Source organism: Pipistrellus kuhlii, unplaced genomic scaffold (genome assembly GCF_014108245.1).
Source record: "Pipistrellus kuhlii isolate mPipKuh1 unplaced genomic scaffold, mPipKuh1.p scaffold_m20_p_3, whole genome shotgun sequence".
Taxonomy (NCBI): Eukaryota; Metazoa; Chordata; class Mammalia; order Chiroptera; family Vespertilionidae; genus Pipistrellus; species Pipistrellus kuhlii.
This window is the reverse complement of record NW_023425529.1, coordinates 95,464,209-95,492,121: the sequence shown is the minus strand read 5'-3', so window position 1 is coordinate 95,492,121 and position 27,913 is coordinate 95,464,209. Positions and strand designations below refer to the sequence as shown.

Below are 27,913 nucleotides of genomic sequence, written 5' to 3'. Positions count from 1 at the left end.
AAAAATTAATCCTAAGCCCTGGCTGATGTGACTCAGTTGGTTGGAGTGTCATCCCATACACTAAAGTGGTTGCAAGTTCAATTCCCAGTCAGGACACATACCCAGGTTTTAATTTGAATCGAAGTGCATGCAAGAGGCAACCAATCAATGTTTCTCTCTCACATCAATATTTTCTCGCTCTCGCCGAAACCGGTTTGGCTCAATGGATAGGGTGTCGGCTTGGGGACAGAAGGGTCCTGGGTTCGATACCGGTCAAGGGCATGTACCTTGGTTGCGGGCATATCCCCAGTAGAGGGTGTGCAAGAGGCAGCTGATCGATGACTCTCTCTCATCGATGTTTCTAACTCTCTCTCTCCCTTCCTCGCTGTACAAAATCAATCAAATATATTAATATATATATATATATATATATATATATATATATTTTCTTGCTCTCTCTTTCACTCACTCATCAATATTTCTGTCTTCTTCCCTCTCTTCCTCTCTAAAAAAAAAAATCAATAAAAGTAATAAAACCTTTACATAATCCTAATAAAAGTTATGAAATTGCAATAATTTATCCCATCCAGCTGAGAAATGCATCTGTGCAAGATGTCATTTAAAAAATCAGCAGACTTGCCAAAGCTGATTTGGCTCAGTGAATAAAGCGTCAGCCTGCGAACTGAAAGGTCCCAGGTTCGATTCCGGTCAAGGGCACGTACATTGGTTGTGGGCACATCCCTTGTGCGAGGTATGCAGGAGGCAGCTGATCGATGTTTCTAGCTCTCTATCCTTCTAGCTCTCTAGCTCACTATCTCTCATCAATGTTTCTAGCTCTCTATCCCTCTCCCTTCTTCTCTGTAAAAAAAATCAATAAAATATATTTTAAAAATAAATAAAAAATCAGCAGACTCTAAGCATTCTAATGTAGGCTATCCCTTTCCAACTGAAACATTTGGAGCTCTCTAGTTCAACCTTGTGTTAGGAGTTGCCCAGGGAGCATTTTCTCAATCCACTGAGATTTCCCTTCCTGGCAATTGTTGTCAGTTTGACTCAAGTAAAGTCATTAAAAAAAAAAAGCTCCTCCACAATGTTCTCACTCATCAATTGGCACTCACAGATAATATACCTATACAGGAATGCCTTAGTCACACTCTCTCCCCAGACATACAATTAATTAGGGTGTGTGTGTGTGTGTGTAACTTGTGTAAAAAGGAGGCAAAATTCAATTACTCTATTACATTTGTAAGAGAGAAATGAAAACACATTTCTACACAAAATCCTGCACATAAATGATAAAAGCAGTATTACATAGAACATCCAAATAATTGCCCATCAACTATAAAAAAAGTATATTCATATACTGGAATATTATGTGGCCATAAAAATAAATGAAATACTAACACAGGCTACAACAACCAGAAAACATTATGCTAAATCAAAGAAGCCAGTAATAAAGTCCACATCTATAATAATAAAAGCATAATATGCTAATTAGACCGGACATCTTTCCAGATGACCTACCAGACGACACCCAGTCTGCAAGGGAAGCCTGGATCCTGGGTGCCTGCCAGCGGCCTGAAAGAAGCCTGGGTCCCGGGTGCCTGACGGCAGCTGCAGGGAAGCCGGTGCTGGCAGCTGGGGAAGGAAGGCCTACTCTTGCTTGAATTTTGTGCACCTAGCCTTTAGTATTATATAATTCCATTATAGGAAATGTCCAGAATCAGAGAATCAATTGAGACAGAAAGTAAAATGGTAGTTGCCCGGGTAGGGGAGATGGGGGAGAGGAGGAATAAAGAATTATTCCTATGACCCTAGCTGATTTGGCCCAGTGGATAGAAGGTCGGCCTGAGGACTGAAGAGTCTCTGGTTCTATTCCAGTTAAGGGCACATTCCTGGTTGTGGGCTCAATCCCCAGTAGGAGGCATGCAGGAGGCAGCCAATCAATGATTTTCTCTCTCGTTGATGTTTCTATCTCTCCCTCTCCCTTCCTCTCTGAAATCAATATATATATAATGACTCCTATGGAAAGATGCCCAACTTCATTTATCATCAGAGAAATGCAAATCAAAACCATAATGATGTATCAACTCACACCTGTCAGAATGGTTATCATCAATAAATCAACCAACAAGTGCTGGTGAGAATGTGGAGAAAAGGGAAACCTAGAGCACTGTTGGTGGGCATGGAGACTGGTGCAACCACTTTGGAAAACAGTATGGAGTTACCTCAAAAAATTAAATATGGAGGAGGGAGAAAATGGTGACAGAATAGACAGACGTGTTCTGAGCCTTGTCCTGGAGCAGAAAGAAAGAACAGCTGAGGGTCACACTGGGAGTGTTTGTTAGCAAGCTAAGGTCAGGCAAACTCCAGATGAAGGCAGGGGACTGCTGGACGGGTTTCCCCTGACAGGGAGCACCCACAGTAGCTAAGTCCCCTCCCAGAGCTACAGGCTCAGATGGGGAAATATCGCCATCTTGAAAGGAAAAGTGAATCTTGTCAGAGTCCTGAATATCCACAGCCATGGCCGCTGAGCAGCTGTTAGCCCCAAAACACTGGTCATATGTGGCACAAACACTTGGACTCAAAGGAGTCTCCACTGCACCACAGAAAGGTCAGATTTCATGGGGATAGGGTGAGTCCCGGAGGAAGACAGAAACGTGCACTGCGCATTGCTGCACTGCGCACTGCGGAAGCTGGAGGACAGAGGTGTTTACATGGAGAAGCCCCGGGCTGTTGGGCTGGTGTAATCCGTGATTGTGGAAGGAGCTCCACAGAGCTGCTAACGGGAGGGGGGATCTCTAAAGAGCAACCCATTTTGATCTGACACAGATGAATAGCCTACGAGTTTCAGGGATATGCAGTCTGCTTGGACTTTCCTGCAAACTTTGAATGTCACAGAAGAAAAAGAAAGCTGGAGAGTCCAGGAAGTCAACCCAGAAACACTACTACCCAGAGGCTGAATCACAAATTGACCCTAGTGTAATTAAAAATAAAAGAACACCAGAAATTAAGACACCGCCTGCTTAAAAATCAGGTCTGGTTTACAACACTGAGGAGCAGTGAATCTCAGGAAACTGCAATACTGTCCAGACTGGGAAACAGGTATGCCAAACAGAACAGAGGTAGTGAATGACCTTTACTACTGCACATTTTATTTTTTTTTAGTTTTTGTTTTTATTTTCATTATCTACATCCTTTACTCAAGAAACTATTTTTTTCTTTTTTCTCACTTGATTTTACCTTTTTAATTATTACATTTTTATTTTTAATCAGCATTGTTACTACTATTTTACCTGTTTTATTTTATTTACTTTTGTCTTTCATTACTTTTTTTTAAAATATATTTTATTGATTTTTTTACAGAGAGGAAGGGAGAGAGATAGAGAGCTAGAAACGTCGGTGAGAGAGTAACATCGACCAGCTGCCTCTTGCATGCCCCCTACTGGGGATGTGCCCGCAACCAAGGTACATGCCCTTGACCGGAATCGAACCCGGGACCCTTCAGTCCGCAGACTGACGCTCTACAACTGAGTCAAACCGGTTTTGGCTCATTACTTTTTTTTTTAAGTGTCATTTTATTTGCTCTTTATTTTACTTGAGGATTGGTGTTCTACAGTCTATTTTCACCATCGCTTTATTCTATCTCAACTCTACCGTTATGCCCTCACTCTCTTCTTAACCTTTCCCCTTTTGGTGTCCTGTTTATCTTAACCCTTTCCTGTTCTAGATTTCCCCTATTCTTTCTGTTTACCCCCTGCTAAAATTTCATCCTACTTATATATATCTAATTTCCAACCCTCTGCTCCAAGTCCATACACACCTGTTTTTTTGCTGTCCTAACAAAGTAAATAAAATAAAAATTGTTTTTCTTTCTGTCCTTTTGTAATTGTTTGTTTGTTGACTATATCGAAGTTTTATGCTTTTTTGTGAGATTGTTTTACTTATCCTTTTTGTTTGATTGTATGTTTTTGTTTGCTGTGTTTTAGGGTTTTTTTTACTTCTGCTTTCCCTTTCCTCGTTTGATATTAGTTGGTGTTGTAGGTTGTATTAATCTTCAGATATTTGTTGCTGGCATTTGCTATGATTAATGGTTGCTCTATTGCAAATGCCAGATATTTGTTGCTGGCATTTGCTATGATAATGGTTGCTCCCCATATATATAGTTTGTTTCTCGTTTCTCTCTTAGTCTCGTTTTAGTCTCCCATTATTTTTTGCTCCTTTTCCCAATTTCATTGTGACACTCCTTTTTTCTTTCTTTTTACTCTTCTATCTCTCCTACCCCCTAATTTGCCTTTCTCTTGTGGTCACTGTTATTGGAGATTATTAATATTGAGAATACATCGCTGTTCAGTGCCTTGTGTGTTTTATCTGGTTGTGTTGTATTTTATACCTTTAAATCAACGCAGGAGAGAGAGAACTACATAACCAGACATCCTGAGAAAAGAGAGCATGGGAGACAAAGAAACAGCCTGCATATGAAAGAAAAGCAGGCATCACCAGAAAAGGAAGTAAACGAATTAGAGACAAGCAACCTATCAGAGCAAGAATTCAGAGAAATAGGAGAAAGCAAGAGGGCAGCATAAGGTAAACACCTAAATGTAACCTACCACAACAATTTTAAAGTTACAACTGGAAAACAGAGCGGACATCATCTAGAAACACCAGAAAGCTGGCTGGGTGGGAGCTCTACCAACTAGAAAAAAAGAGAAAAGGATGCTGAGCCTCAGGAACTGTGGAGGTGCGAAGATCCCTGTGCGCGGAAAGGGTGGGCAGCTGAATACACTGCTGGCTTACTCACGGCTAGCGGAGAGGGCGGGCAGCTAATATGCGGCTAGCTTTTTTGTTTGGGAGGAAAACAAAACCTCCCAATTGCACTGATAGCCAGCTCCAGTTGGGGAGAAATTTGACGGTCAGGAAGCGAGTGAAACTCGAGAGCAACCTTCTCTCAGAGGTGTACGCGACCAGCAGCCATTGCCACAGGACTCTGAGAACAGGGCCCTCTTAGGGTGGGGCTGACGGGAAACCAAAGCTTATCTGCACCATCCTGAGACTCCGCATCATCCAACCTGAGCACAAAAGCACTCCCAGTGGCTAGCCTTCTCATTCAGGAGGAAAACAAGACCTCCCAACGACACTGATAGCCAGCTCTGGTTGGGGAGAAACTGACTGTCAAGCAGCGGGAGAAACTTAAGAGCAACCTTCTCTCAGAGGTGCACGTGGCCAGCAGCCATTGCTGCAGGACTCGGAGAACAGGGCCGATGGGAAACCAAAGCTTGCCTGCACCACCTTAGACTCCACCCCATCAAAGCTGAGCACAGGAAACCTCCTAGTTAGACACTGCTGAACATCATAGCCATTTGGATTGGAGATCAATTCTCCCCAGTGATACCAACAAGCAGCAAGGCTTAAATACAAGACTGCTCATACAACCAACAAAGGGCTGCACCAAGAGGATCCACCACAGGTAAGTGGAGAGGCAGAAATACTGGGCCCTGCTAGGACACCTAGCATGCAAAGCCACTCCAACAACTCAGGGAAGCAGCTAAAATGTGGAGACAAAAAGGCAGGCCTCAATTGAAGGAAATGGAGGAAAGCAAAAGACTGGATATAGAGTTCAAAACCACAGTTATAAGGTTTTTCAAGAATTTCCTAGAAAAGGCCGATAAATTAAAGGAGACCTATGAGGATATGAAAAAGGATCAACTAGAAATTAAGCATTCACTGACTGAAATAAAAAATATTATATAAAGCTGGAACCGGTTTGGCTCAATGGATAGAGTGTCGGTCTGCGGACTGAAAGGTCCCGGGTTCGATTCCGGTCAAGGGCATGTACCTTGGTTGCAGGCACATCCCCAGTGCGGGGTGTGCAAGAGGCAGCTGATCGATGTTTCTCTCTCATTGACGTTTCTAGCTCTCTATCCCTCTCTCCTCTCTGTAAAAAATCAATATAATATAGTTTTTTTTAAAAAATTATTATATAAAGACCTAAAAACAGACTAGAGGATCACAGGAATCAAGTCAAAGATTTGGAATACCACAAAACAAAAAACACTCCTCTGGAAAAGCAAAAAGCAAATAGAACACAAAAAGTTGAATATAGTGTAAGAAGACTCTGCAACAACTTCAAGCATAACAACATCAGAATTATGGGGGTGCCAGAAGTAGAGAGAAAGCAAGATACTCAAAACCTATTTGAAGAAATAGTGACAAAAAACTTTCCCCACCTGATGAAAGAAATAGACTTACAAGTCCAGGAAGCGCACAGAACCCCAAACAAAAGGAATCCAAAGAGGACCACACCAAGACACATCATAATTAAAATTCTAAGAGTAAAAGACAAAGAGAGAATATTAAAAACAGCAAGAGAAAAGCAGGTAGTTACCTATAAAGGAACACCCATACGATTGTCAGCTGATTTCTCAACAGAAACCATGCAGGCCAGATGGGAATGGCAAGAAATATTTAAGGTAATGAATAGCAAGAACCTACAGCCAAAAATACTCTACCCAGCAAAGCGATCACTCAGAATCAAAGGCCAGATAAAGAGCTTCACAAATAAAAAAAGCTAAAGGAGTTCATCACTGCCAAACCAGAATTATATGAATTGCTGAAGAGGGTTCTTTAGGAAGAAGAAGAAAATAAAGATAAAAATTATGAACAACAAATATGTAACTATCAACAAGAGAATCTAAAAATCAAGGGAATTAAAAAATCTGATGAACAATATTAACTGGTGAATATAATAGAATCAGAGGTATGGAAGGGGAGTGGGAAAAGGAGAGTGGGGGGTGCAGGAAGAGACTGAACAGAAACTGTGCACCTATGGATGAGGACAATGGGGGCTGGGGAAAGGGCAAAGAGGGGTGGGAACCTGGTGGAGGGGAGCAATGGGGGGGAAAATGAGGAACATCTGTAATAATATGAACAATAAAGATTTATTAAAATAATAAATTTTAAAAAAAATTTTAAAGAAAAAATAAATAAATAAATATGGAACTGCTTATGACTCAGTGATTCCATTTATGGATATTTATCTCAAGAAACTCGGAACACTAATTTAAAACAATATATGTGCCCCTGTGTTCATTGCAGTATTATTTACAACTACTAGAGGCCCAGTGCATGGAAATTCATGCATTAGAGGGGGATTCCCTCAGCCCAGACTTCCCTTCACAGTCTGGGAGCCTTCAGGGATGGAAGGCAACCCGGTGATCAGGGGAAGGTGACACCCCCATCACACCTCTGCTGCTGCCATTGCCAGCAGCACAAGCCTCAGCCGGCCCTGGTTACCTGAGCCTCAGGTGGCCCTGGGAAACTGGGCAGCCACCATCCATGGCTTGCCCTGGGTGGCTGGGGGGCCGTAGGGACTAGGGGACTCCAGAGAAAGCCCACAGAGCGGCTGGGCCCATCTGAGGGCTGGGCACCACCATTTTGTGGCTATGGGTGCTGCCATCTTTGAGGGCATTACAGCCAATTAGCATATTCCCTCCTTCTTGGCTGTGGGTGCCGCTATCTTTGCAACTGGTATGAGGGTCAATTAGCATATTTCCTCTTTATTAGATAGGTTATCCAGGATTTGGAAGTAGCCCAAGTGTCCAGCAGCAGATGAGTGGATAAAAGAGCTATGGTACTTTTCTATGACAGAATACTATTAGTCTGCCATAAAAAGGAACAAAATTTTATCCTTAGCATGAATGCACCTATAGAGCATTATACTAAGTAAAATAAACCAGTCAGAAAAGACAATTACCATATGATATCATGCTTATGTGGAATTTAATGAACAAACTGAACTACCAGGCAAAATAGAAACAAACTAACAGACAGCAGTCAAGCAGATGGAAAGTGGGTGATTGAGAAAAAAAAGAAAAGAGAATTTATTGACATGGACAACAGTGTGATGATTGCAGGGGCAGGGAGCAGAGGCAGAAAAGAGCATAGAAAAAAGGATAAATAGTGGTGGAAAAATAAAATGAAATAAATTAAAAAATAAAAAGAATGACTCCTGCCCTGGTCAGTGTGGCTCAGTTGTCTCCCACAACCTCATCAAAATTACAATTAAAATGCAGAACAATCATATTTAGAACCTCCTGAAAGCTAGCTGAATGGAAACCTGCAACTAGATAAGAAGAAAGCACAATGAACTAGTAGGAGGGGTGGAGGAGAGGAACAGACTGATCCAACGCCCACGTATGCATTTTCTTAATCAAAAGGGAGATCGTCTTTGTGGAGACCATCCATCAGAAGCAAGGGGTACCAGCCCCATACCAGACTCCCCCAGCCCAGGGTTCCAGAGCTGGGAAGAAAAGTCCCTGTACTTTCAGTGAGGATTGTGGCTGAGGGACGCAGAGGCAACTGGACACCCAAGTGTTCTGTTTAAAGAACTAAGGCACAAAACTTGCTTGGACTCCCACCACCGGACATCTTACACCTACAGGGAGAAACTGGATTGTCTGGCATTGGGGCAAGAATTCAGAAGCAGCTTTCTCCCAGACAGAGGGTGCTTACAGGGGTCATTATTCCTGTGCTGAGACTTGCCCAATCACAGGGCTGACTAGCAGTCTCCATCAGCCTGGAATACATTGTTTTCTTGGTGCTGGGGATTCCCTAGCACCCCGCCCCATCCAATTTGCAGCCCCACCCAACCTGCTTGCAGCAGCTTTTCCATATGAATGGTCTATACTGGCTCAGGCATCAGACTTTGCTAAAATCTCTCAAACAAGCTGAACCTGGTGACAGCATGCCCCAAACCTATCAGTAAAAGACCCAAGACCCAGCACTACTACCAGCCAGCCTTGCTTCAGAACTGGGCTTCACCTGAGCACCTCCAAGTCCAATACAAACAGCAAATAGCAGCTGTCTGCAGATCCCTCTGTAGCTCCTACCAGGTAGCCCTAGGTAATGGCTAACTTTGCACCTTCCTGGAGGCCCTACAGCCAGTGCACCCAATGGCCAGCTTACCAGATTACAACTCTACCCATCCATGAGCAACACACTCAAGAAGTAGACTTAGTGAGCACCAAAGCCCCACTGAAGCAAGTCCTGCTCCTGCACAGCACTCTCCCCCTGTAGTCGCAGCTGGACCTCACAGCCAATTGGCCTGGAGGTCAACTCCTTGCAATGATGCCAACAGCAATCAAAGCTCAACTACAACAAGACTGGGCACACAGCGCACACAGGGTCACACCTAGAGTGCCCAGCTCAGGTGACCAGAGAGACTGAGCCACTGGGCCCTATGGGACATCTACTACACAAGGCCACTCTACCAATTCCAGGAGACATAGAAACAAACACAGGAAAGCAGCCAAAATGCAGAGACAAAGGAACATGTCACAAATGAAAAAAAATGAAAGCAAACATAGTTCTGGATACAGAGTTCAAAACCATGGCTATAAAATTACTCCAGGATCTTCATGAGATTTACAAGGATCTTAGTGAGAAAGTCAAAGACATGAAAAAGAACCAGTCAGAAATTAAGCATACACTAACTGAAATAAAGAACAATTTATTATAATGTTTCTCTCTCTATCCCTCTCCCTTCCTCTCTGTAAAAAATCAATAAATATATATATATATATATATATATATATATATATATATATATATACTTTTTTTCTCATAATTTACAGTGTTTCAACAGTAGAGTAGAAGATTCCAAAAATCAAATCAATGATTTGGAATATGAGGAAGCAAAAAACACAAATTAGAAGAGCAAAAAGAAAAAAGAATTAAAAAATATGAAAATAACCCTGACCAGTTTGGCTCAGTGGATAGAGCATTGGCCAGGTTCAATTCCAATCAAAGGCATGTACCTTAGTTGCAGGCACATCCCCAGTAGGGGGCAGCTGATCGATGTTTCTCTCTCATTGATGTTTCTAACTCTCCCTCCCTCTCCCTTCCTCTCTGTAAAAAAAATCAATAAAATATATTTTAAAAATATAAAAAATATGAAAATAGTGTAAGGTGCCTCTGTGACAACTTCAAGCACACCAACATTTGCATTATGAAAGTTGCCAGAAGGAGATGAAAGCAAAATACTGAAAACCTATTTGAAGAAATAACAGAAAACTTGCCCTACTTGGTGAAAAAAATAGACTTACAAGTCCAGGAAGCACAAAGAGTCCCAAACAAAAGGCCCACACCAAGATATATCATAATTAAATTGCCAAGGGTTAAAGACAGAGAGAATTTTAAAAGCAGCAAGAGAAAAGCAATTAGTGCCGAAACCAGTTTGGCTCAGTGGATAGAGCGTCAGTCTGCAGACTGAAGGGTCCCGGGTTCAATTCCGGTCAAGGGCATATACATTGATTGCGGGCACATCCCCGGCAGGGGGTGTGCAGGAGGCAGCTGGTCGATGTTTCTCTCTCATCGACATTTCTAGCTCTCTATCCCTCTTCCTTCCTCTCTGTGGAAAATTAATAAAATATATATTTTTTTAAAAAAAAAAGAAGAAAGAAAAGCAATTAGTTACCTACAAGGGAGCTCCCATGGGAATGTCAGCTGATTTGTCAATAAACACTTTGCAGGTCAGAAGGGAGTAGCAATAAATATTCAAAGTGATGAATATATTGAAAAGAGTAGAAGAGGGGAGAGGAGGGGAGGGAAGGGGAGGAGAGGAGAGAAGAAAGAAAAGAGAAGAGAAGAGAAGAGAAGAGAAGAGAAGAGAAGAGAAGAGAAGAGAAGAGAAGAGAAGAGAAGAGAAGAGAAGAGAAGAGAAAAGAACCTACAACTAAGATTACTCTACTGAGCAAAGCTCTCATTTAGAATTGAGGATCAGATAAAGAGCTTCTCAAACGAGAAAAAACTAAAGGAGTTCATCACAACCAATCTAATATTACATAAAAAGTTGAAGGGTATCCTTTAAGAGGAAGAAGAAATAAAAAATATGAATAAAATGGCAATATATACATATCTATCAACAAGTGGATCTAAAAATCAAAATAAACGAGCAAGAAATCTAATGAACAAAATAAACTGGTGAATAAAATAGAATCAGAAGCATGGAAGCATGGAACAGACTGACGAATCTCAGATGAAAGGTGAGTTGGGAAAGGTGAATGGGGAGCAGAAAGAGATTAACCAAAGATTTTACCAATGGATACAGACAGTAGGGTGTTGAAGGCGTGGGGTAGGTTGGAAACCAGGTGAAGGGGGCAATGGGTGGAAAAAGAGGAACATCTGCCGAAACCTGTTTGGCTCAATGGATAGAGCGTCGGCTTGGGGACTGAAGGGTCTCGGGTTCGATTCCGGTCAAGGGCATGTACCTTGGTTGCAGGCATATCCCCGGTAGGGGATGTGCAAGAGGCAGCTGATCGATGACTCTCTCTCATTGATGTTTCTAACTCTGTATCTCTCTCCCTTTCTCTCTGTACAAAATCAATAATATATCTATATCTATCTATCTATCTATATATATATATATAGAGAGAGAGAGAGAGAGCACATGTGTCAAACACAAGGCCCTCGGGCCAAATCCATCCCGCCAGGCCTTGCAATGTGGCCCGCACCGCGCTGTCATCACTGCACTCCGCTGCGTTTCCATCACAATGACAGTTTATGACTGTTCAGTAAACCATTCGGCCCGCGATTTAGGCTGGATTTTAGATTTTGGCCCCTTCTCTGATTGAGTTCGATACCCCTAAGAGGAACATCTGTAATACTCTCAACAATATTTAAAGTTTAAATAAATAAATAAAACAATGATTATTATTATTGTAAATCATTTGTCCTCAAAGCTTACTTATTTTATTAAGTAAATCTTCATTAACTGATGTGGTAGTGAGTACATCTTTTCTTTACTAATCTAGTTGGACTCAACCTTACATATCCTTTCACTGAACTCAACTATTGCGTATAATCCTCCATAAGAAAATAAGTCTTGCCCGAACTGGACAGAGCGCGCCTGTGGACTTGAGGGTCCCAGGGTTGATTCCAGTCAAGGGCATGTACCTCGGTTGCAGGCACATCCCCAGTAGGGAGTGTGCAGGAGGCAGCGATGTTTCTCTCTCATCCACGTTTCTAACTCTCTATCCCTCTCTGTAAAAAATTAATAAAATATGTTAAAAGAAAAGAAGTCTTTGGGAAGAGGGGTGACTGAGAATAGTACCTGATTAGTCAGAGTTAAAAAAAAAATTCTTAGTAGCCTATCATTAAATGAAGACTATGTCACGCCCGGGCTGATGAATCTGTGGTAGGAGCATTGGCCCAAGCACTGAAGGGTTTCGGGTTTGATTCCGTCAAGGGCACATACCTGGGTTGCAGGTCCCATCCCCGACCCCAGTCAGAGCCTGTGCTGGAGGCAATCAATTTCCTCTTTCTTCTCCTCTCCTCCTCTTCCCTCCTCTCCTCTCCTTTTCTCTCTTCCACTCTTCTAAAAATGAATGTAAAAAATACCTCAGATGAGGATTAACAAGACAAAACAAAACATTTTTCATAATGGTATGACTAGCCGAAACTGGTTTGGCTCAGTGGACAGAGCGCCAGTCTGCGGACTGAAAGGTCTCAGATTTGATTCCGGTCAAGGGCATGTACCTTGATTACAGGCACATCCCCAGTAGACAGTGGGAGGGAGGCAGCTGATAGATGTTTCTCTCTTATCTATGTTTTTGACTATCTCTCTCCCTTTCTCTCTGTAAAAAAGCAATAAAATATGTTTAAAAAATAAAATAATGGTATGAACATTTACAATTTGCAGGTATAAATGTGCACTGTATATGTAGCTAACTGTGTATATTAAGTAGAAACAATTCACTACCTATACAAACATTTGCTTAATTTTCTGGGAGATAAAAAAAAAAAAAGGTATTATAAGGGTATGGCAACTCATCCAAGGTCACACAAGTCAGGGCAGAGACCAACATTCTGGTTTACCGCAAACCTCCAGGGGAAATCTTACTGACAATTTGGCAAAAAGACTTTTCTGTCTGTTTTACTTTATATAATATAAAAGGGGATGCTATCAGTTTAAAACTTCTAAATAAACACAGTGAGATCTATTTTGAATAAATGAACCTGCGAACAGGTTCCAAATCCGTCCAATTTTCACCCTAGGGTAAAGCCTCAACTCAGAAAGTCTAGCCGTTTTCCTTCATAGTTGGTTATGAAGGGGGAAAAAAATTGGGGGTCTCCATGGAATGGTGAAAGGATAAAAATCACAGGTAGAGCCAAAACCTGTTTGGCTCAGTGGATAGAGCGTCGGCCTGCGACTGAAAGGTCCTGGGTTCGATTCCGGTCAAGGGCATGTACCTTGGTTGCGGGTGCATCCCCAGTAGGGAGTGTAGGGGGTGTGCAAGAGGCATCTGGTGGATGATTCTCTCATCAATGTTTCTAACTCTCTATCCCTCTCTCTTCCTCTCTGTAAAAAATCAATAAAAATAAATATTTTTTAAATCACGGGTAGAAACGACACACTGTGAGTTGTATTGCCTCTAAGGATAAGGAAGGTTTTCTGAAATATTAATTAATAATAATAATAGTAATAATAATAATAATAATGGTGTCAGGATACCAATGAAAGAATTTGAAAAATTCTAACACCAGAAACTACCAGAATTGGCAGAGCTAATCTATAATCATTCTAAACAAATCACAAGAAAAAAAACTCTTCCTCACCCAAAAGATGTCCACATTCCCCAGCCTTGTTCTAAAAATGGAGCCGGATTTGTGTGAGGGTACACAGCAAGAGCCGACTTCCTTCGCCTCCCGCACCATACTCAGAAAGCCCCGCTCCACGAGCGTTCGCGGCGGACAGGTAGGTACAGTTACACTGAAATGAGCCCTTTCAGCTTCCAGAACGCCCCAGAGGAGCTGGGACACGCGCACACTTGCACAGTCACGGTCACAGTCAGACACTCAGGCGCGGAGTCGGTGGTTCGGCACAGGCTCTGGACACCTTCCCACACGGCGAAAACCGCCAGAGAAGCTGGGTGAGGACTAGTCCGCCTGCCCGGAACCCCAAGCCCCTCACCTGACACGGTCCCTGACCCAGAAGAAATGAAAGAAGAGGCGGCGGCGGCAGTTGTTCCCAACAGAGTGCTCCAGGGACGATGGTGGTTGCTTCGACCCGCTGCCCTAGCCTACCGCTGCCGCCCTGTAGGAGGCTAGGTCACCCGGCGTGCTTCCGTCACCGCCGGCGTCGCGCGGGCTGGGGGCGCCGGGGTGCGCCGAAAGGGGCGGCTCTCTTTTCTCCAGCGGAAGTACGAGACATAGAGGCCTGGAGGTCTCTTTGCGCAGATGTGACCCGGAAGAACTGACCTCTCCTAGCCCTCTCTTCCCAGAGCGGCTCAAACCTGTGGTTCCTGGGGTTGGTGTAGAAGTGGATTACCGGAGAAAGGGAGGTAGTGTACAGATGTGCTGTGAGAGAGGCTAGCGATTCCCAGGGTAAGGAGCGTAGCTGCGTCCACAGAACATGTTCTGTATCCAAAAGCAAATATTGAGCTTTTAGTATATGCAAGCAAGCGTGATAGAGAAGTTCCAGGAAGTTCGCAGTCAGTTTGGGGAGAAGAGGGAACTTGAAAGTTGGGGGAAATTTCGGGGATGGGGGGATGTGGGGGTGGAGATAAAATGGTCATTCTAGGTAGAGGGCCCTGCATGAGTAGAGGCACTGTGGAGATAAAGGGATCTTCAGTGGTAATCCATCTTGTTCACAGGACCTAGCACTGGACCTGGAATAGAATGTGTTTTAATGGATGTATACTTGAACTCAGCACCTTTGCGGGAGTCACTGAAGGTATCTAGTGGAGAGAGTATAATATGTAAACCGTCCTTTAAGGAAATCAATTGGCTTGTAATGTACATGAGATAAATTGGAAAAAGGGAAGTGTTAAAAATGAGTTATAAGGCTGTTGCTAGGAGTCAGATCAGCAGCAATAAAAGCCTGATGAAGAGTGATTGCTAATGGATACCAATTTCTTTTTTGGTTGATGGTTGCACAACTCCGTGAATATACTTGAATAGGCGAATTGTATGGCATCCATAATTCAATTAAGCTATAGAGGAAAAAGTGATAAGAACCTGAATTGATATTGATAGAGTGAGCAGTTAAAAAGGCATGAGCAGTACAGGAACCATAGGCCAGGTACAGAATGTCACCAGAGCTGAAAGTCCAGGACCTAGCAACAGGCAAAACTAGAGAAAACAACTATCATAGAGTAGGACCTCTCTTCTAAGGTGGTATTTCCTCCTAGTCATGTGGTTTAGACCCCTTGACCTTTCATATTGCTAATCATTCTCCCATTAGAGGAGGAACAAGGAGTGGAGAATAGCTACTCTCTTAAGCATTAAGTCCTCAGAACAAGAAGAGTCTGTTGGTCTTGTGACCACAACAGTTTTGGTCAAACTAGAGATAACATCTAGGCCTCAGTTGTGTTTCATCTCCTAGCCCAGAAAAGCAGCAAAACCAGATGAAGCAAGGTCATGGTCTACATCAGGACCAGATGCAAAAACTAATGACCCCCTCCACTAGTGCAGCTGGCCAGTGGAGACCCTGAAAAGATATACTTGGAAAGCTGATGAATATTTCTATTGAGATCCTCCACTGAGTTTCTACCTTTAGAGAACTGATAAAAACTCTTAAGACAAAGGACCAGTGAATTCTCTCCCTCTCTCTCTCTATCTCTCTCTATCTCTCTCTTTCTCTCTCAACTGCATACCTGTGCTTCCCTCTCCTCCCCCCACCCCTGTCCTTTCCTTAGGCATGTGTTTTTTACTTTTTCCTAAGCCACAAGGCCCTATTTGCATCTGAAACTTATTTTTTTAATACCCAAGGATATTTTTTCCATTGGTTTTTTAGAGAGACTGGGAGGGAGGGAGAGGAAGGGAAGAGAGAGAAACATTGATGTGAGAGAGTCACATCGATTGGTTGCCTCCCACTCACACCCCTGCTGGGACCAGAGGTTGAACCTGCCACTGAGGTAGGTACCTTGGGTCAAGAATCAAACCCAAGACCCTTCGGTCCACCAGTTGACTCTCTAACCAACCACTGAGCCAATCCGGCCAGGGTTATATTGGAGAGTGAAGAAGGGAGATATAGAAACATCTGTAATATGTTTCCTGAGTACATGCAGGACAGCTGGCTCACTTCTTCTACCTCTGTGACTTTCTAAATAAACTTCTTGCATTACAGTCCTTGACACAGAATTCTTTCTTAGCCAAACTCAAGAACCAAGGTCTAACTCTTCATTCTCCATTAACATCATGAGAGTGAATGGGGATTAAAAAAAAAAAAAAAAAAAAAATTTTTTTAAATAAAGGTTGGAGTTGGCATCATAAGAACTAAGCCTGAGGCCCTGGGCCAGGTGACTCAGTTGGTTAGCATGTTGTCCACATATGCCAAGTTTGTGAGTTCAATCTCCAGTCAGGGTACTACAAGAAGCAACCAATGAATGAATAAATAAGTGCAACAACAAATCAAAGTCCTCTCTCAATAAAATAAAAAATAAAAATTTAAAGAATTAAGTACCTGAACCGGTTTGGCCCAGTGGACAGAGCATTGGCCTACGGACCAAAAGGTCCCGGGTTCGATTCCGGTCAAGGGCATGTACCTTGGTATTGGGCACATCACCAATAGGGGGTGTGAAGGAGGCAGCTGATTGATGTTTCTCTCATCAATATTTCTAACTCTATCCCTCTCCCTTCCTCTCTGTAAAAAATCAATAAATTATATCTTTTTTTAAAAAAAGAATTTAGCGTGAGTGACTGAGAAAACAATGGTGCCATTAATATAGAAATTGGACAGACGAGGTTTAGTAAGCTAAGAAAACTATCAAAATTCCCTAATACCTAATAATGAGTGCATGTTTAAATTTTCACAGTTGTTGAAGTAATGGATTTGTGGTTTTTGTTTCTTTTTTAATACCAGGATCATGCATTACATTTGGTTATTACATCTTCTATTTGTGTCTTAGTCTCATTTTTAAAAATATTTTAAATATATTTTTATTGATTCCAGAGAGGAAGGGAGAAGGAGAGGGAGACAGAAACGGCAATGATAAGAGAGAGTCATTGAGGTACTGGAGATCAAGCCCGAAACTTGGGCATTGCCCTCGACCAGAATCAAACCCTGGGCCCTTCAGTCTGCAGGCCGATGCTCTATCCACTAAGCCAAACCAGTTAGGGCTAAAATATTTTTTTATTGGTTTCAGAGAAGAAGGGAGATAGAGATAGAAACATCAATGATAACAGAAAAGCATTGATCGGCCTCTAATATGCCCCTTACTGGAGATCAACCCAGCAACCCTGGCATGTGCCCTGACCGGAAATCAAACCTTGCCCTCCTGGTTCATAGGTCGATGCTCAATCACTGAGTGAAACCAGCAGGTTGTCTCCTAGTCTTTTAATAACAACTTTTTGAAGTCTATTCATATAATGGAAATTACACAGCATACACAAAATAAATGAGTTATATGATGAAATACAAATTAATCTCAAAAATACTGTAGTGGTCCAGCCCATGTGACATTGACCCATGCACAAAGAGGTCACTGGTTTGATTCCTGGTCAGGGCACATGCCCAAGTTGCAGGCTCGATCCCCCATAGTGGGTGTGCTTGAGGCAGCTGATCTCTCATTGCTGTTTCTATCTTTCTCAATCAATAAAAACATATATTTTTTAAAAACATTGTATTGCCCTAGCCCAGTGGTCAGCAAACTGCACCTCTCAAGCCACTTATGGCTCTTTGGCTTCTTGAGTGTGGCTCTTCACAAAATACCACGTGCGGGCACGCACATACAGTGCGATTGAAACTTCGTGGCCCATGCGCAGAAGTCAGTTTTCAGCTCTCAAAAGAAATTCAATTGTTGTACTGTTGATATTTGGCTCTGTTGACTAATGAGTTTGCCAATCACTGCCCTAGCTGGTTTGGCTCAGTGGATAGAGCCTGCAGCCTGAAGGTCCCAGGTTCAATTCCTGCCAAGGGCAAATGCCTGGATTTAGGGCTCAATCCCCAGGAGGGGGCGTGCAGGAGGCAGCCGATCAATTATTCTCTCTCAGCATTGATGTTTTTATCTCTCCTCTCTTTCCTCTCTGAAATCAATCTATATATCTATATCTATATCTATATATATTTTTTTTTTTTGAATGAAAGAAGTCAGAGAAAAAAATGTACATGCTGTGTGTTCCTGTTTATATAAATTTCAGGAACAAGCTAAGTTCATCAAAGGTTATAGAAATCAGCACACTGTTCCCTGGAGGTAGGAGGTGTGGGATTGACAGGAAAAGAACTTTCTTTCTGGGTGATGGAAATATTCAGTATCTTGTTTGGGGTGGTAATCACACAGATATCAAAACTCATCTACTTGTACTTTTTAGTACTATGCAGTTTATTATATGTAAATTTCTCTCCCCAAAATAACATGAAATAATTCTGGGTAGTTATGTCAAAAGATTATATTTATTTCTTTTGGGTTGCTTACCTTCCTTATTTTTTTAATATTTATTTTTTATTTTTGAATGACTGTCATAGAGATAGCATATAGGTGAATGGAACAAAATAGAAAGTCAGAATAGTAATTGATTTTGTTGTTGTTATTGTTGTTAATCCTCACCTGAGAATATTTTTTTCCGTTGATTTTTTTTAGAGAGAGTGGAAAGGAAGAGGGAGAGAAAAAGAAACATTGATGTGAGAGATATATCAATTGGTTGCCTCCTACACAGACCCCTGACTGGGGCTAGAGGTCAAACCTGACACCCAGTTATGTGCCATTGATGGGGAATTGAATCCGAAACTCTTCAGTGTGCAGGCTGACACTCTCATAACTGAGCAAAACTGGTCAGGACAGAGGTGTCAAGGCAATTCAGTGGGGAAAGGGATAGATTTTTCAGCAGATGATGTGAAATAAGATAGTCTTTTATAGAAATTATTTTATTTTCATTACATCAGTGTGTGGGGTTGTTTTGTTTTGTTTTTACAGGTCTTATGAATGATGCAGAGTGCTAGCCTCAGCCAAATGTGATTATAAATTCTAAACATGAGATGCAGCTGAAACCGGTTTGGCTCAGTGGATAGAGCGTCGGCCTGCGGTCTGAAGGGTCCCGGGTTCGATTCCAGTCAAGGGCATGTACCTTGGTTGCGGGCAAATCCCCAGTAGGGGGTGTGCAAGAGGCAGCTGATTGATGTTTCTAACTCTCTATCCCTCTCTCTCTTCCTCTCTGTAAAAACTCAATAAAATATATTTAAAAATAAAAATAAAAAAATAAGCATGAGATGCATTTTATTCTAATTTCATCAATTATTTATTAAACTCCTACTATGTACCAAACAATGTGCTGGATGCTGACAAAAACAATGATGAGTAGTCAGACATGGTCCTTGTTGTAAAACTGACATTTTTATTGGGGGGGAAAAAAGATTTAAAAAAAACAATAAGAGGGGAAAAATGTTTTAATTGTGGCATGTCCTGAAGTTAACAAAAAAGGGGCTGGAATAGAAAATAAATGAAAGGGTGTTTATGGAAAAAAAAAAAAAAAAACTCTCTCCCAGGAAGGGATATTTTAAGTTGAGACCTAAAGAGAGTTAAGGAATAAGTAGAGAAAGAGAATTTCTCAGGTGAAATGCTCGATGTTTTTCAGGAACTGAAAAGAAACCAGTAAAACAGAACAAGGGAAGAGGAATAATGAGGTCAGACAAGTAGGACCAGCTCAGGCAGCAGTTACACAATCCACACGAGCAAATGGAAGCCACTAGAAGATTATAAATTGGGGCTAGATGCCATCTATGTTTTCAACCATGCTGTGAGGAAAATTGGTTGGAAAGGAGCAAAAAAAATGCAAGAGCCTAAGTTAGAGTTTCACTCCTTTTTTCTACCACTTGTTTTCTTTGTAAAATTCATTCCTCATTCTTCAAAGATAGAGATAATTTACATTTACTTTGAGTCTCTCCCTGTGTCCTCCCCAGCAAACAAACTCACCCCGGTGCCTGTGTGGGTCAATGTATGAACTAGGAGGTCATAGTTCATTCCAGGTCTGGGCACATGCTCAAGTTGCAGGCTCCATCCTCAAAACGGAGCATGCAGGAGTCAGCCAATCAATTATTCTCTCTCATCATTGATGTTTTTATCTCTCCCTCTCGCTTCTTCTATGAAATCAATAAAAAAAATATTTTTAGAGCTTGATGCTAGGTTCTTAGTGGACAGTATTTGAGCTGGGCTGGGGACACAGTGGGCAGCAGGCGCACAGGAAAGCTTGCTCCATACTGCTAGGATACTGAGCGCTAGATGGCAGCAGAGATTCCCTCACTCCAGGGCAACTTTGGGCGCCAGCATTCTAGCGCCTCCGCCTGGCGCTCCAGGTAAGCCGCGACTCTCCAGCTCCGCCCAGGTGGACTCGGCATCGTCCACTAATCACTGGCCCCGCTCCTTCTGGTAAACCACGCTTCCACGGACACCCTCCCCAGAGTATCTAATCGCGCCCACCCCATAGGCCCAGGCCCGCTGGGTGAAGGCGGCGCTGCTGGCCCAGGTTTGCCCCCCGCGCGTGCTAGCTCGGCTAACGGAAGATGGCTCCCAGGGCAGGCGCGAGCTGCTCCTGGCCTCCTCCTGGCTCCTGGCCCGCAAGCCCCTGCTCGAGCGGCTTCTGGCACAGACCCGCATGCGGTTGGACCACATGATGTCTTGTGTTTGAGTGTGGGACCCAGGTCAGCGCCGGCCAGCCTGCCCCGCTGGTGCAAGCAGACGGCCTTGAGGACTTGCACCACCTGCAGTAGCTGATGGGAAAGCTGCGATTTCGGTAGCGAAACTTGAGCAGTCAGCAGGAGCAGTGCGCCCTCCTGGGCAAGATTCACGCGTACACCTGTGGCTGCCACAGTGGCCTGCCTTGGCCACCTGTCTGTGGCCGAAACGGAGCTGCTCAGGGACCCGACGGGTGGCCGGCAGCTGCTGCGGAGGCTGGAGAGTGAGAACACCTGCCTAGAGACCGGTGGCACGGGAGCTGCAGGCTCTGTGTGGTCTCTGTGCTTGCCCGGCTCTAAAATGGTTCTAAATGCTGCTGTTTACTTTACAGGGTTGATTACATGTGTTTATGACTGTGATGTTGGGTTTTAATGCACATAAAATATTTTAGGACACTATTTGTTTCAGAATCTTTTTTTCTTCATTTCCCTTCTCTAAAAACTGGTGCGTCTTATGGTCCGGAGCATCTTATGGTCCACAAAAAAAAAAATATATATATATATATATATATACACACACACACACACACACACACACACACACACACACACACATCTATCTCTTAGAGGCCTAGTGCATGAAGTCATGCATGAGTGGGGTCCGGCCAGCCAGGGGGAGGGGACATGGTTGGTTGGCCAGGCTACCTGCTGGTTGAACTCCTGGTCAAGGGGACAATTTGCATATTAGCCTTTTATTATATAGAAAATACACTGAGTGGGCAGATTATTATGCATTTAGAGATCATAATAATCTGGCCACTCAGGATAGATAGATAAATAGATAGATTTTAAAAGATTTTATCAAAATAAAGAATATGTCACCAGGAAAAAGTAATAAAGGCATATACTAGTAAACAATGAAAAAAAGTTTATTCTGCTAACTCAATTTCTAATTAAACCACAGACCGAAGCCTCAGTTTGGATGAGATAATGATTTAGCAAACCATTTCTGTGATGTACCTGACAGGAATTTACATAAATGATTTTGGAGAAGCCATAGGTAAATAGGTTTATCTAGGAGTGGGACTTTTGAATTTACCTGTAAAGCTATTTTAATAAAGTTTCTCCACAAGACCTGCCGAAACTGGTTTGGCTCAGTGGATAGAGCATCGGCCTGTGAACTCAAGGGTCCCAGGTTCGATTCCGGTCAAGGGCATGTACATTGGTTGCAGGCACATCCCCAGTAGAGGGTGTGCAGGAGGCAGCTGACCAATGTTTCTCTCTCATCGATGTTTCTAGCTTTCTATCTCTCTCCCTTCCTCTCTGTAAAAAAATCAATAAAATATATTTAAAAAAAAAAAAAAAAGACCTAAGCTAGTGCAGAAGAAAACTGGATTTAGGAAACTACCAATAGTTAATTTTTGCATCTACTAACAATAACTTTTTTACTCCAGAGACTCTCTGTGAAACTTATCACATTCTTATCAGACAGCAAAATACAGCTGAAACTAGTTGTAAACAGCAAAACACTGCAGAAACTAGTTGTGAAGAGAATTGATCTGGGGGAGGAGATGTTAACTATATCTCTAAAACTTTTATTTTAAAAACTAGAAGCCCAGCGCAACCTCTCTAATCTGGGATATCTCTCTTGCAATCCAGGATCACTGGCTCCTAACTGCTCACCTGCCTGCCAGCCTTTTTACCCCTAACCACTCTGTATATGCCTGCCTGATTGTCCCTAACTGCCCTCCCTTACCAGCCTGGTTGCTGCTAACTGTCTCTGCCTTGGCCGCTGCCATTGTGGTTTTGTCCAGATGGATGTCTGGTCTAATTAGCATATTACCCTTTTATTAGTATAGATGAAGTCTAAAGAAAATGTGACAAATATTAATTGTCAATTCTGGGTGTTTGGTACATTATTATATGTATTTGAATTAATCTTTGTATGATTGATGTAAAAAACATACAAACTTGTAGAGAATTTTTACGAGCTTATTTGAGCCAAAGTGATGACATATACCAGGGAGCAAAATTTCATGCTCCAGAGAGTAAAAGTTTTACAGATTCTCTTATGTATTTGTAATTAAGGGGGGAATAAAAAAAGATTACCTGATGGTGGAAGAAAGCAAGGTAGGGATTGGTTTACATGATGGTTAACATTATTTGCTCTTTGAAATTTGTTTCAAAGGTAGGTTAACCTGGATGCACAGAAACAATGAACAAGAAGGTGCCGAAACCAGTTTGGCTCAGCAGATAAGAGTGTCGGCCTGCGGACTGAAAGGTCTTGGGTTAGGTTCTGGTCAAGGGCATGTACCACGGTTGAGGGCACATCCCCAGTAGAGGGTGTGCAAGAGGCAGCTGATCGATGATTCTCTCTCATCGATGTTTCTAACTCTCTATCCCTCTCTCTTCCTCTCTGTAAAAAATCAATAAAATATATTTTTAAAAAATGAACAAGAAGGTAATCATCTCTTGAGGGAGGGGTTGGGGCTGGAGGAGGGGAAGAATGGGAGATATTTGTAATACTGTCAACAATAAAAATATTAAATTAAAAAAAGAAGGTATATAGCCCAAACTGGTTTGGCTCAGTGGATAGAGCATTAGCCTGCGGACTGAAAGGTCCCAAGTTTGATTCTGGTCAAGGGCATGTACCTTGGTTGCAGGCACATCCCTAGTAGGGGGAGTGCAGGAGGCAGCTGATCAATGTTTCTCTTTCATCGATGTTTCTAACTCTCTGTCCCTCTCCCTTCCTCTCTGTAAAAATCAATAAAAAAAATTTTTTTTTAAAGAAGGTATATGCCTGGGGTGTGACTACATATTGTTTTCTACCCAGTTAGGAATTTATGATCAGATCACCTCCTGAGGTTACTTTACATACAGCCCTTTTTTCCCCATCCATGGTACTATTCTGTGTCTTTTTAAATATATTTTTATTGATTTTGGAGAGAAAGGGAGAGGGAGAGAGAAATAAAAAGATCAGTGATGAGAAAATCATTGATTGGCTGCCTCCTGCACACCCACACTGGGGATTGAGGGCACATGGCCAGGTTGTGACCTCACAACCTGGCCATGTGCCCTGAACAGGAATGAAACCAGTGACCTGCTTAATGGATTGGTGTTCAACCACTAAATGACACCAGCTGGGCATTTCTCTCTATTATTAATGTCTTGAAGTTATGATAAATAAATAGATATCAGCACATAGTATTTTTAAAAAGCACATTGATCTGAACAATGCTTTATCTGTTCCAAACATGAATTTAATAAATTATTATACATATGTCATTAGATTTCTGCTTTCACTCCCCTACCGGTCATTTGCAGGATATTGTAAAAATTAATGGGAGGAGGGATTGTAATCCAAAAGAGTGAATATGTATCACCTCATCCTGACCTAGAGATGACAGAAAGAGACATAACCCTGGAAATCTGTCTCTGGGATTGTGAAGAATGATGGCATTAATGCAAAAACTAGCAAGATGAGAGAAACCTATCATTTAGTTTAGCTCAGCTCATTAGAATACTGAACAAGAGAAGGTCAATTTAGTGGATTTCTGTTGCCCTAAAGTTTTACCTCCCTGTGCCGAATATTTTTCTTATAAAATATTAACGGTTTTATCAAATATGTGTTCCAATCTGTCATACACTACAAAGAACATTACAGCCCTAGCCAGTTAGGCTCAGTAGATAGAGCATCAACCTGCCAACTAAAGGGTACCAGGTTCGATTCCAGTCAAGGGCACATGCCCAAGTTGTAGGATTGATCCCCAGTAGGGAACATGCAGGAGGCAGCCAATTAATGACTCTCATCAGTGATGTTTCTATCTCATCCTCTCTGAAATCAATAAAAATATATTAAAAGAAAAAAGAGCCAAAACCGGTTTGGCTCAGTGGATAGAGCGTCAACATGAGGACTGAAAGGTACCAGGTTCGATTCCAGTCAAGGGCATGTACCTTGGTTGTGGGCATATCCCCAGTGCAAGGTGTGCAGGAGGCAGCTGATCAATGTTTCTCTCTCATCAATGTTTTTAGCTTTCAATCCTTCTCCCTTCCTCTCTATAAAAAGAAAAATCAATAAAATATATATTTTAAAAAATATATTATATTCTAGTAGAGCTGGAAAATAATTTGTTAGCTTTAAACATGTGGACCATTGCCTGGCCAGTGTGGCTCAATGGTTGAGCATCAACCTATGAATCAGGAGGTCACAGATGAATTCCAGGTTAAGGCACAGCTCGGGTTGTTGCCTCAGCCCTTAGTGAGGGGCATGCAGGAGGCAGCCAATCGATGATTCTCTCTCATCATTGATGTTTCTATCTCTTTCTTACTTCCTCTCTGAAATCAATAAAAATATTTTTTAAATGTATACCATTACTATCAAAAGGACAAATCAACAGGTGCTTCACTGAGGACACACTACACATGTAGTTTTTCTGTAATGCACAACTTGAATTTAATTATGAGGAAATTGTCAGAAAAAAACAAATTGAGAGATATTTTTCTTTAAAAAATATTTTTATTGATTTCATAGAGGAAGAGATAGAAACATCAATGATGAGAGAGAATCATGGCTGCTCCCTGCTGGGTACTGAGCCCACAATCTGATCTTGTGTCCTGACCAGGAATCAAACATGGATCCTTCAGTCCACAGGCTAAGGCTCTATCCACTGAGCCAAACCAACCAGGGCTTGAGGGATTTTCTAGAACTGGCCTCTTCAAATGTTTTGTACTTTTCAAAAATGTCATTATCAGGACCTGGCTAGATAGTTTGGTTGGTTAAAGGGTTGTCCCTACCCAGGGGTGGGGAATTTTTTGCCAAGGGCCGTTTGGATATTTATAACATCACTAAAGGCCCAGTGCATGGGATTTGTGCACTGATGGGGGGCGTGACCAGCGGGGATCGCCTGCTTTGGTGTCACTGCTCATCCCAGTCAGCCAAGCAGAGATCCCACTGTGGGAGTGCACTGACCACCAGGGGGCAGCTCCTGTGTTGAGCATCTGCCCCTCGGTTGGTCAGTGTGCTTCATAGCGACTGGTTATTCTGTCATTCAGTCGCTGGGCTTATATTGTATAGGATTTGTGGACCATATAAAATTATCAACTTAAAAATTAGCCTATTATATTTGGTCAAACATTTATTTTATTTATTTATTATTTGTAAAGTATATTTTATTGATTTTGTACAGAGGAAGGGAGAAAGATAGTTAGAAACATCGATGAGAGTCATCGATCAGCTGCCTCTTTTTTTTTAAATATATTTTATTGATTTTGTACAGAGAGGAAGGAAGAGAGATAGAGAGTTAGAAATATAGATGAGAGAGAGTCATTGATCAGCCTATTGCACACCCCCTACTGGGGATATGCCCACAACCAAGGTACATGCCCTTGACCGGAATCGAACCTAGGACACTTCAGTCCCCAAGCCGATGCTCTATCCATTGAGCCAAACTGGTCTCGGCTATATTTGGTCATTTAATTAATTCAACCCTACTGTCTCGGTAGGGTCAGACCGAATGATTTCTCAGGTCTCATACTGGACATTTTCCACCCTGCATTGTTTATCCTGCTGATCTCAGCACTGAATGGGAGCTATGGCTCACTGCCAGTGCGCAGCGTTGTATTGCATATCACTAGCCTGGGAAAAGATAAAAATTCAAAATCTGAAGAACAGTTTCTACTGAAAGCATATTGCTTTCTCATTATCGTAAAATAAAATAAAAAATATTAAGTCTAGCTATTGTAAGTTGAGGACTGTCAGTGTATGAAAAGTGATAAGGCAAATATAGAAAAATGTTTACAATTGTAGGGAATTGATTGTACTATTGTTACAACTTACTGTATTTGAAGTTTCTTCAAAATAAAAAGTTGTGTGTGAGCCCCTGGCCAGTGTGTCTTAGTGGTTGAGCATTGGCCCATGCTCCCAGAGGTCACCGATTTGATTCCCGATTAGGGTATATGCCTTGGTTTCAGCTCGATTCCCAGCAGGAGGTAGACAATTGATGTTAATGTTTCTTTATCATTAGTGTTTTTATCTCTCTCCCTCTCCCTTTCTCTCTCTCTAAAAATATTAATAAAAACATATTTTTTAAAAATGTGTGTGCGCCCTGGCAGGTATGACTTGGTTGAAGTGTTGTCCCGTACACTAAAAGGTGTTGGATTCTATTCCCAGACAGGGCACATACACTTACCCAGGTTGTGGGTTCGCTTGCCAGTTGGAGCATGGTTGCAGGAGGCAATAGATTAATGTTTCTCTCTCTCTCTCTCTCTCTCTCTCTCTCTCTCTCTCTCTCTCTCTCTCACACACACACACACACACACACACAAATAAAAAACATATAATCAGTGAGGATTTTTTTAAAAAAAGAATGTATGAGCCTTAACTCGTAAGTCTATACTAGGAGTCTATCCTAAAAATAACTTTTTTTTAAGTCTTTGCTTCTGTAGCTGGGTGGGGGGGGAGGTGGGGGGGAGGATGGGAGTTTGAAGCAAACAAGACTGGAGGAATTTCTGCCCTAATTTTCTGAATAAGTCCCTCTAAGTAGTTTTTGGGAATAGTGTTAAAAAAGACATAAAGCCATTCAGAAGAATTTGAAATAAACTATGTTGATACTCCATCCTAAAGGATGTGGAGCATCACTCCTCACACCTTAGTACTTCCTTCTAAAGAGTACAGTAAAGAGTACATGTGTAACTTTACAGTGGAGAAACCAGACAAAAACTACATCAGCCAGGCCATCAAGGTCAACACCAACAGTAAAAAATGATGTGGAGCCCTGGCTGGTGTTGTTCAGTGGTTGGTATCATCGGCCCACAAACATTTAAATTAGCCTATAATTGGGCAATTATCTTAAGTTTCATCTTGGGTCTCAGGTTTGATTCTTAGGCAAGGGCAGTTACCTTGGTTGCAATTCAATCCCTGGCCACTGCCAAATGGGTCCTAGCCATGCGGGATGCAACCAATCCATGTATCTCTCTTTTTTTTTCCTCTCTCTCTCCCTCCCTTCCACTCTCTAGAACACATGTGTCAAACACAAGGCCCGCGGGCCAAATCCCGATTTAGGCTGGATTTTAGATTTTGGCCCCTTCTCTGATTGAGTTCGACACCCCTACTCTAGAAAGTCAATAGAAAAAAATGTCCTTGGGTGAGAATTAACAAAAAAGAAAAGAAAGTCATAAAAAATATTAACAGCATGAATCCTTGATATGACATGATAAAAATGGCATTTTACATCTGTGATTTTCCTACCGAAAACCTGTAACTCACAATCAATCATGAGAAAATTTCCAGTAGAGATGCATCCTATAATATACCTAATTAGTACCCTCAAA

The 27,913-nt window shown here is 42.0% G+C and overlaps 1 protein-coding gene and 1 long non-coding RNA gene across 8 annotated transcripts in view; one reads left to right on the top strand and one right to left on the bottom strand.

Annotated features, from left to right (window-relative positions):
- BCL2L13 (BCL2 like 13) overlaps positions 1-14,099 on the bottom strand; it is a 148,531-nt gene extending 134,432 nt beyond the window's left edge. For 4 of the 7 annotated variants that reach the window (XM_036455631.2, XM_045588563.1, XM_045588564.1 and 1 more), the window contains exon 1: positions 13,949-14,098. The gene's annotated coding sequence lies outside the window, so the exon portion shown is untranslated. Of the gene's footprint in view, positions 1-12,232; positions 12,353-13,593; positions 13,696-13,948 lie in introns of those variants that run through there. The other 3 variants (XM_045588562.1, XM_036455634.2, XM_036455632.2) reach the window with 3 other exon arrangements.
- A 17-nt stretch (positions 14,100-14,116) lies between these two features.
- LOC123653238 lies at positions 14,117-19,047 on the top strand. Its single transcript, XR_006742913.1, has 3 exons — positions 14,117-14,361; positions 14,631-14,710; positions 18,891-19,047. It is a non-coding gene; the product is annotated as an uncharacterized LOC123653238 (long non-coding RNA).
- Positions 19,048-27,913: the final 8,866 nt, after the last annotated feature.